Here is an 11548-nt window from a genome sequence, read left to right as displayed (position 1 = left end):
CTTTTGGAGAGTTGCATAACATTTTACAGTGTGAACTAATTTTGCAATGTCAATAAAAACGTTAAAATAACCTGATATGGGTTAGTTCACCCAAAAATGAAATTTCTGTCATTAAGTACTCACCCTCATGTCGTCCCAAACCCGTAAGACCTTCGTTTGTCTTTGGAACACAAATTAAGATATTTTTGATAAAATCCTAGGGTTTCTGAATCCACACATAGGCAGCAACAACATTCTCGTTGCTTCATAATATTAAGGTTGAACCACTGTAGTCATGTTGACTATTTTATCGATGTCTTTAATATCTTTCTGGACATCAAAAGGTGCAATGTTGTTGCTGTCTATGTGTGGATCAGATAGCCTCGGATTTCATCAAATATCTTAATTTGTGTTCCGAATATGCGTTTACGGTCTTACGGGTTTGGGACGACATGAGGGTGAGTAATTAATGACAGAAATTAAATTTTTCAGACTTATGGACACAGACACAAATTCATAAGAGTCTGCACCAGTGGCGAGGCTACAGAAGGGCCAGAGTGGCACTGGCCCACCCAATCAAAGGTGCCAGAATATTTTATTTCCAGACACCACTTTGGTCTGGAAATAAGCATATCTGTTGTAGGTGGCAACAAGTGACGGTTATAATATATATTTTTTATTTAATAATTTATTCAAGAGATTCGTTCAAAAACACTAATTCGTCCAGTAATGAAACAATAAAAGTCTTTAACCACCCTATATCACCAAGTCTTCACTTGAATATTTCTGGCCTCGCCACTGGTCTGCACATGTCCTCTCTACTATATCAATTCCTGTTTTATGTTTCTGCATGATGATTTTGATTGGACAGACAAAATTAATTTCATTTCAGAAGGTAAAAACAAGTTCATCTTAGAAAAGGTGTATTCAAACTGTTGCATGATTTATCACTGTATTTTCAAATAAAAAAAGAGTGGATTGTCACGTCATTGACCAACATGATTGAATAATTTGTGGGGGACCAGCAGTCCTCTTTAAACAGAGCCAAGAGGCAGTAGCAGTGAGAAGAGTAAAAAGCCCAATCCTTCCTTTAAAGAGCGCCTCAGTGTCAGACGCTTTAAGAGAGCTCTGCAAAGTTATCACATCATGACAGCAACAGCCAGGAGTGTCTCCTCTCTTTCGACTCTTTAAACAAAATATCGCTGTGCAGTAAAATTGATGACGCCGTTGAGTTGTGTTCACTTTTTTCTAATATCTTCAAAGGAACGCTGCTTCACAGCACGGAAAGGGAAAGAGATTTTGACTCTGTTGCCTGTTTGTGTGTGTGTGTGAATGTATACGTACACTGGAGAAAAACATACTGCTGGCTGCGTTCTAAAAGATGATTAACTAAAGATAATAACTCAGACACTCTGAAGCAGGAGAACCTGTGCGAGCCAATCTCGGCCTGATTGTAAAGGGCTTGTAGACTAAAGGCTGTCAGAGAGCAGTATCTCTTATTTTCAAGATTAATGAAATTCAGGCAGAGATCAGAGGAAAGAAGAGTTACTCTGAACCCCTGATTTGGGATCAGATTTCCCCCCCTCCGAAAGAGTGTCTTTAGCCGTTATCTGCTGTAAAGCCATTACAGTGACATACTCATCGATGCTCGGCTCCTATCAGCACCCTCCAATGTCCTAGACGTCAACAAGACGCATCTTTGTGACCTGCCCATTAGAATGATGCCTTCAATATAAAGAGAATGTGCTACTCACAGGGCATTCGAAATACAGTTAGATAGACAAAGCGTGAGGAAGAGTGTGTCTGGGAAGTGTGTGTGCATGTGTGTGTGCTTCTAAAGAAGTGTACGGGTGACACATCCTTGGCATCGCGCAGCTCAAAACCTCCTCACAGAGCGGCACACCAATTCTGCAGAGGGACAGGATTGACTGTGACACCCGGCAGCCCAGCCCTGTGCTATAAAAAGCCTGCATATGCTCTTCTCTTGGGTGGAGAAAAAAAAGCGAAAGAGAGTGAATGAGTTAGAGAGATACAGACGCAACTGAGTGAGAGGCCGTGTATGTGCGGACCCCTCCATTCCATATGGGGAGGCGGTCCCTCGCACCGCTGATGGACAGGCGGGCCGAGATGGCCCATCTGCGCCTTTTGCAGGTGTTTTCAATGATTATATTATTAGCTCTATCCGCTCATCTTTGAGGTTTATGGGCTTTTTAGTGTCCCCGGCCTTAGTGTGAGGGGAGAAGAGAGGTAAAATATATCCAGCAACACCACCATCTGTCTCCTGCAAGACGCACATGCCGTCTTCAAGGAAACAGGGCCTTTATTCCACTTTTATGAGGGCATAGCTTTTGATTTCATTTTTCATTGCTGTGATTTTGTGTGCGTGTGTCTGTGTGTGGGTGGGAGCGTGCATGTAGCCATATGTTGAGCGGGGATAAGCTGGGGGAATGTTTTGACTAGGAAGTGAAACCATTAGCACGGTAATGCTAAAAATAATGGAAAATTAATTAATATCATCCTCTGTTGCTCTTTCTGAAACAGACATCAGAGACACAAAGCAATGATCAACAAGAGCCCATCAACAGCTTTTTGAGGCGCGTGTGGCTTAGGAACCATGGCATGCTTTATTTGCCTACTCTTGTCCGGTTGCATGAGCAAAGCATAATCTAAGAAATTCATAGCAAACAAACAAATGGTAACATTTTATTCTGATGGTCCACTTTAGACATTCTGTTAACTAAAAGAAACTTTGCAACTGCATGTCAACTAACTCTCATTGGAGTATTAGTAAACTGCCTGCTTAATATCTGCTTACACTTTATTTTGATGCTCCCCCAACAGACATTCTGCTGACTATAAGTAACTTTGCAACTACATGTCACACTTATTCTACTAACACCTAAACCAAACTTTACATTCTACTAATATTCTAATGAGAGTTAGTTGACATGTAGTTAACATGTCAACGTTAACGTTAAGTGTCTGTAGAATGTCTAATGTGGACCATCGAAATGTAACCAAATAAATTAATTAATAAAAAAGTAAATAATAATAATAATAATAATAATAATAAAATCTTTTAAAAGAATTAAAAGTTAAATTAAATTTAAATTAAATGTAAATTAAATTGTAAAAATTAAAAAACCCTGACCCTTGTGTGATTTTTTTTTTTTTACTAATAAATATTACATAAAAAACACAAAAAGTATAAAATGAAATACTTGTTTGTAGCTATTGATAAACTTATATTTGCCATAAATTGCCATACAAAATCTATTGATAAGTCAAATAACAGGGTTAAATGTTAGCTTGATGAATATATTAAATTTTTATTCACTATTTGTAGAAATTTACTGAAATTATTTTCTTCTGACATGCTGTAGAAATGGTTATGTAACATATATTCATATAATTTTATATGAATTAAATTTATATTTGCCAGAAAAATAGTTAAATGTGTTGAGATTGATGAATACAAATATACAAATATTTGTGTTCAATATTTGTAAAAATTGAGTGGAATTATTTACTTGTCTTCCTGCCGTGCTGTAGAAACAGTTATGCTATATTAATATGAATATGCAGCATAACCTTAAAGGTGCATTCAGTAATTATCATCATCAATAAATTGTTTTACATATAAGGAGAAGAAAATGTTAATTAGTCATTATGATTGGTCTAATAAAATCTGTTGGAATCTATTGAAGTACGCCTCATGGGGTCTGACATATTGGGATCACATGACCAGGCAAATAATGCAATATCGGCCAGTAAAACATGTATACTATTACTAAGTGTATCCCTAACCACCCAGATTACTTAAATTAGTAGGCTGTTGTCAGCATCAGTCCTGTATATCGTAAATCACTTTTGTAGTGAGAAAAACACACCTCACGCTCTGAAGAGATGACAGCAGCAACAAAAAAAACTCTTTATACTGGAAAGCTAGTGACACAGTGAAGAACGTTTATAATCTGCTGCTAATCTCAGCGGATTACAGGAGAAAAGAGCGTCTCCTCTGCAAATTAGACGGAAAGCATGTTTTTGTTCTTTTGTTGCAGCACTCTTCCTGTCTTTATTCCCCCTCTCTCTACCTCTTTCTCTATCATATTCAGCAGCCGTTGATTTTGTATTCCTCTTTGTCACGCTTGCTGCTTCATGCTGCAGTGGAGGATGTTTGGTAATGGCCATTTAGACTAATCAATCGAACCCTTTGAAGTCAGAAGATGAAAGAAGTGTTTGACAGCTAATGTGTGTCTGTCCCATGACGTGAACTGCATGCCAATGTCAGTGCTTTGAAGGCAAAAGGACGGGCACATCACGATGAATTTATCCTCCTCAGAAAAGATACACCTCAGCTGAGCATTGCCGCAATAACAAGTGTCAGCCCTCTCTCTTCTTCCTCCCTTCTCTCTCTCTCTCTGTTTTTCTACCCCTCATTCCCTCTCTCTGTTATATATCTGTCACATACCTATACCTCCTATGCAGCTTGTGCCATCTTCTATTCCACGCTTTCCCGCCGAAATGTGTTCAAGTAAACATTTCACGCTTGCTTATGCTAAGGAGAAGTGGCAGCTTCAGGTAAGTGACAGGCTGAGATCTAACAGAGGTTTAGACCGATATTGATGAAGAGAGGTTCTCTTTCTTCCCCCACCACGGTTCTTCTCAAAGCATCCCGGGCTCATCCACAATGATGATAAGCTCATTTCTTTCATTTAATTTCAGTTAACAGAAAAAAAATGTAAAGGTCTGTATTGTGATGACGTAGTATTCCACATGTATGTAACGATTATAAAATAGTACGAGAGTCTCATTCAAAAAGGCATTTTGAGATTAAGAATTTACAGATGTTTTCTTTTAGTAGTCATTTGAAAGGATTTAAGCCACCACACATTAGTAAAATCCTTAAAGAACAGCTTAAAAAACAACTTTCCATGAATAGTGTGCACAAATTTTTCTACAAATGTTCAGTGAAAGGAGATCATTTTTAGAGCTCTGTCTCAATTCAGAGGCTGTATCCTTCGAAGGACTTAGACTTCAAAGGCCACGAAGGTCGAAATGAGCATTGTTAAATAGGATAGTCTAGCCTATGGAGGATTGTTCTTGTCGCCTAGCAACTGTGACAGCTGCCTTTGAGGAGTGGCAGTAACGTTTGTACTGGACTTTTTTGAAAGTTATATTAAACTGTCTGAAAACAAAACAGGGTTCACAAACTGTCTAAATATGCTCACCGTGGTCCATTTTTTCATATAATAAAGAGTATAAGCTATATGTAATCGCATCTTAGTAAGTTAACATTTGAACTGATTTAAAGGTTTTTTTTATTTTTACATTTTTATCATTAGATATTTGAGTGAGTTGAAACCCAATACATACATTTAAAAGTGTAATTCGTCAATTTCTCTCTCTCTCTCTCTCTCTCTCTCTCTCTTTCTCTCTCAAAAAAAATAAATAAATGAATTTAAAAAAAAAAATAATCCTATCGTCACTGGTGTACAATGAATTCTGGGGTAGGCAAGGCTGTGAAGGATCCATCTGTTGTGTCATTTCACCGGATACGAAGGATGCATTTGGAGGCTGCATTTGAAGAAGCCTTCGTCGCCCTGTAGTGACGCAGTCAGCCATTGAATGTGTCCTTCAAAAGATGCAGCCTTAGAATTAAGATGCAGCTACTGTGTCTCATTTTGATGACTGCATCCTCCGGAGGTCAAATTTGTCGGCCGCATACATTATAAAGGATGTCTTATTTCATAACAGTAACCATTATAAAATTGACTGTTTTTCAAGTGAAGCGATTTACTTATTCAAGTGAAATGGTTGCAGCTTCTTAAAGGGTTAGTTCACCCAAAAATGAAAATAATGTCATTTTTTACTCACCCTCATGCCGTTCCACACCCGTAAGACCTTTGTTAATCTTCAGAACACAAATTAAGATATTTTTGTTGAAATCCAATGGCTCAGTGAGGCCTGCATAGAGAGCAATGACATTTCCTCTCTCAAGATCCATTAATGTACTAAAAACATATTTAAATCAGTTCATGTGAGTACAGTGGTTCAATATAATAATATTATAAAGTGACAAGAATATTTTTGGTGCACCAAAAAAGCAAAATAACGACTTATAACGACTATACTGATGGCCGAATTCAAAACACTGCTTCAGGAAGTTTTGGAGCTTATGAATCAGCATATCGAATCATGATTCGGATCGCGTGTCAAACCGCCAAACTGCTGAAATCACGTGACTTTGGCGCTCCGAACCACTGATTCGACACGCTGATTTGGCACGCTGATTCATAATGCTCCAAAGCTTCCTGAAGCAGTGTTTTGAAATCGGCCATCACTATATAAGTCATTATTTTGTTTGTTTTTTTGGCACACCAAAAATATTCTCGTCGCTTTATAATATTAATATTGAACCACTGTACTCACATGAACTGATTTAAATATGTTTTTAGTACCTTTATGGATCTTGAGAGAGGAAATGTCATTGCTCCCTATGCAGGCCTCACGGAGCCATCAGATTTCAACAAAAATATCTTAATTTGCGTTCTGAAGAGTAACGAAGGTGTTATGGGTGTGGAACGGCATGAGGGTGAGTAATAAATGACAGAATTTTCATTTTTGGGTGAACTAACCCTTTAATGATTTTGGAATGTAGTGGTCAGTTAACTGAAATGAAGCAGCCTCGATGATGTATGCGGCCAACAAATGCGACCTCCAGAGGATGCAGCCTCCGAAATGAGACACAGCAATAGTCACCGGGCTCCCTAAACAAACAGCAGTCATCTTTTACAGTTCCTCCTGAACCAAAACAACAAGCTTATGCTGCGTTCACGCCATGTGATGGCAACCCGTGATGTTCTACCTGGACCTGTTCACATCCTCAGACTCAGATTTATGCGTTTCTATGTCAACACTATTATCAATCCCGAAATTAATCTGCAGCAGTCAGGTGGTACAAGTAAGAGCTCTGTAAGTTGTTTACATTCATTATTATTGTAATGTTATGTGCTTTGAGACATGAGGTAATTTAGCGCAGTCTCTCGTCTTGTGACGCTTTGCAGAATCTGCTGTGTGCGTTCGTGTTTTGGAGGAGGCATGGCTTTGGAGAACACTCTGAAAGGAGGGTGGGATATCATGTTTTCAAAGCTAGCTTCCTATTACTAGCTGCTCTGAAATTGAGTTGCCTACCCTACCTTTAAATTAGGACATTTAAGTAGCTTTTATATACATATATATATATATATATATACACTGCTTCTTGAGACAAAATAATGCCTCAACATATTTTACATATTTTAAGATGTCAGTGCAAGTTACTTTTTAGTTAAAGGGATAGTTCACCCAAAAACCAAAAATTAAAATTTGGTGTTTATCTGCTTACCCCCAGGGCATCCAAGATGTAGGTGACTTTGTTTCTTCAGTAGAACACAAATGATGATTTTTAAGTAAAAAAAACAGGACAGACAAATCCAAATTAAACCATGCGGCTTGTAATGACACATTGATGTCCTAAGACACGATCGGTTTGTGCGAGAAAACGAACAGTATTTATATCATGTTTTACCTCTAAAACTCTATGTCCAACTGCCTTCCACATCCGGTTAGTGAGGTCTGATCGCGCTCTGACAACGGAAGTGATGTCTAGCACTCATTGAAGCAAAGCGCGAGACATCGGTTCCGTCATAAGAACGCGTTTTTTGACCTCACTAACCGGATGCTGAATGCAGTTGGACATAGTGGTGTTTTAGAGGTAAAAAATGATATAAATACTGTTCGTTTTCTCGCACAAACCGCTCGTTTCGTGTCTTAGGACATCAATGTGTCGTCACAAGCCGCTGGGTTTCATTTGGATCTGTCTGTCGTGTTTTTTTAACTCTTATAGACGAAGTTCCCATTGACACGCATTATACGGCTGACAGACCGCAATGGTTGGAGTTAAAAATCATCATTTGTGTTCTACTGAAGAAACAAAGTCACCTACATCTTGGATGTTCTGGGGGTAAGCAGATAAACATCAAATTTTCATTTTTGAGTGAACTGTCCCTTTAAGACTGCTGAAACATGCATTTTAGTCTGGGACTAGCTTAAGATTTGTCTGTGAGACCAGGCATATTATTGCATATGATTGTAACTGCTGGATAAATCCACGAAGATCAAGGTGTGAGACAGGAATCGTATTTTAAGGTGGGATACAGAAATTTGATGTTTAGAAGTTGATACTTGTCAAGTAAATTTTATGTTAGATAATTTTGTGCTTATTAAACATATCTAAATATTGAATTTGTGCTTGTAATGTTTTTTTTAAATAGTAATCAGACTCTAGACTGTACAGCTGTTGAGCATTACCACAAGAGACAGTTAGAGGACGCAATGCACAGCATACACCCTGCTCTCAGAAACACATTATTAGCTCTAACTATGCGCAGACTCCACACACACCACGGTGGTCCCTGAACTCTGCACAGGAATTCTGGGAAAGCTGAGGCCTCCTCCTGCAGAGAAACATGAGTGCTGAAGTATGTAAAAGGAAGTGATCTGTGGCTCTCCTACATGGTCGCCCAGCAGGGTGCCTGTAAGGTTTTTATGACTTTCTGCAGAGAGAGGCCTGGGTGCTGCTGTAGCACAACGCTGAACCTCCTCAACGCAAAACAGCTTTTTCTTTTTCTATCTGTCTATCTTTCATTCACTCATTTATGGTCCTACAGTAACGGCAATATCTCCACACCACAGTTTGACACGCATGCACAACCTAAACCACATGTAGATCAGAGAATGAGAAATTGTACATATATGAGAGATAGTGAGAGAGAAAAGAAAATAGCAAGTGAGAAGGCATGAAATTACAAAGTAGACCTTTAGGATCTTATAGGGTTTTGATTTCATGCGAATTTGTTTATATAAATGCTAGATAAACATTACATCACAGCTTCTTTGCTTGTCTTGGAATCATTTCTGTGGATGTCCTTAACTATGTCATCCATCCAGCAGGTTTTGTCCAATAAATTCTGTAAAATAATCAGGGAGTTGAAAAAGGGTTTGCGTATTGTTTATTGTCAAGTATAGGGGCTTGATGACAGACTTAAATTAAAAATGTACATCAAACAAATTATTTGCTGGAAATGTGTATACCCATGGATATAAAAATAATTCTAACATGGCTAAGAAATATCATGTAAGTTCATTTCATTTTTCACATAGCTGAACCCTGTGAGATCTCGAATACCAAATATTTCCTTCGGTGTACAGGCAATTTCTCAGTTTAAAATAAAAGTGACATCACAATATGTATCAAAAATCAAAGTAAAAAGTTTTAATCTCCTATTTAAGAAATCTCTGACAGGTAATACTACTACAATACTCACCTATAAATGTTTCCTCAAAAACGAATCCATGAAAATTGCTAATAGTCTTATAAAACAAGCTGTGCTATATTGAGGAAGTCATAACAGCGTGCACTGTATTTTTTCTCTTGCTTCCCGAAATCTAAGTCCCTTACACAAAAGAGCTGTGAATAGGGTGAGGATGTGATGGTCCGCTCTTTTTCTTAAGCACTGACTCGTTCTCGCAACATTTCCTCCTTTTCTTTTACCCTCTTCTATAAGCCCCTCTGAAAATATCCCTGTGCTAGTAACATCACAAAGGCTTACTTATCTCGGTATTACCTATTAAAGGTTTAGATCCCAGCGTCTTTGATAAACACTCTCAATAAGGGTTTATCTCCACAGCCTTATCAAGCTCTTGACGGTTCCTCTACCCTCACTAGAGTAATTTGTTAATTAAAGTGTCATTTCAGAGAGGAAATATGGGGCTTGTCATTCAAAAAAAGATACAAAGAACTTTACGAGACTGTGTAAGCGTATGTACGTGTGTATTGAATATATTCACTATATTATTATTATGATTTTCTGCCTGGATTAGGGTAAACCCTCTTAGTCGGTTGTGGCTAGTGAGCTTTAAGAAGTGCAGGGACATTTTGGAGTCCAGGGGAGAAGAGAAGGAGGAGGAGGAGGAGGAGATGAGATGAGACGCACAATAAATAAAATGGTTGCTTTCTAAACGAGGCCCGCGGAGGATTGGCTTTTAACGCCCGCAGCCTCCGTCAGCACTTTGGGCGATTTGCGTGTGATTTCATTAGGGGTGAAAATAACACTACAATGAAGATGAAAATAGACTATAGAAAGTGTAGCACGAAAGAAAGACTTAGGAAAGACAGTTGAGATAAACAAAAGTAGCAAATCTCCCAAACTAGAGCAGAACATTGAGTTTTATGTTGAGTTGCAAGCATAAAAATAAAACTAAGGCATAGAGAAATTACATAAACCGTGTAAAATATGAAACCGATAAGCAAGGTAGATTTGAACTACAATAAGGTATTGTTATGCATGCAGAAGTTCCAGTCAATACATGTATGTTTTAAAATATGCCCTAGACTGTCATTCATTTTGTTTATTGCGATTAGTGGAGGTATTCATCTGATCGCCTGCCAGGTTATGTCACATTTGAATCGGCTCTTAATACCTGCGGCCACTTTGCCGTTCTGTACCTTTTTTTCCTTCTCCTCTTTGTTCTTTCTTCTACCCCGTCTCTTTTTAAGTTTAAAAGAGCAAATGCAGGGTTCCTTGTGCCTTGAGCATCTTTTGGCCTGGTGACAAGGTGTGAGACGAAGAGATTTATGCACGCGGGCGCTCAGATGCAGGGGGAAAAAGATACGCGAGATCAAATGGAGAGGCATGATAACACATGAAATACGACTCCCCGGCCTCGTAAATTAACAGTCGGGAGAAGGTTGTCATTATCCAGGCTGCATTTAAGACCATGGTATGGAACCCAGATGGTAGGGGAGAGATAGTTGGGCTGAAGTTTGAGTAATTGATGACTTAAAAATAAACCGGAGGGCTCATCTTGGGAGGGAAGGAAGAAGAATTACCCAACACAACAAACATGTAGCATTGGGGTCAAGAGCATAGCATGAGCTCCCTGACTCTTTCTCTCTTCAGACGTGGAAGCATTAAAGATTAAAACAGGGACAGAGAAATAAGACTTTGGAAAGTGGGAAAAGTTATAAAACTTTACTCGGGCTGATGCAATCGCATCCAAAATGTTCTTAGCTTAAGCGTATGTGGATTTAGATTTTGGGAGTTTAGAAAAATTTAGATATTAATGATGTCTAAAATATTTATTAATTTATTCATTATATTTATTAAAATAAACATAAATGATTATAGTTATTATGCTTTAATCACTTTTATATTAATTTACATATTACAACTAAATGACATTTTAGTATTTATACACAACAAGATTTGTTTGTTCATGTTAATGTGGGACTAGAGACAGCAGGAAGCTGTTCATGTAAAATAGAACTGGTTTTAGTTGCCGAGGGAGAGCCAGTAAAGACAGAAAGAGAAGAGAAAGAAATACAAAAGTGTTTATAGATGGTACACTCCTTAAATTGTACAAAAGTATGCTTTTTGACTTTCAATTGATTTGAAAGCTGTTGCATTGGCTTAGAATTCACATTTTCAAAAGTTTGTGTGCCGCACAGTGTTTACGGTCGCCGTTT

Source organism: Megalobrama amblycephala, linkage group LG3 (genome assembly GCF_018812025.1).
Source record: "Megalobrama amblycephala isolate DHTTF-2021 linkage group LG3, ASM1881202v1, whole genome shotgun sequence".
Classification (NCBI taxonomy): Eukaryota; Metazoa; Chordata; class Actinopteri; order Cypriniformes; family Xenocyprididae; genus Megalobrama; species Megalobrama amblycephala.
The sequence above is the reverse complement of the archived record's forward strand: the minus strand, read 5'-3'. Positions refer to the sequence as shown.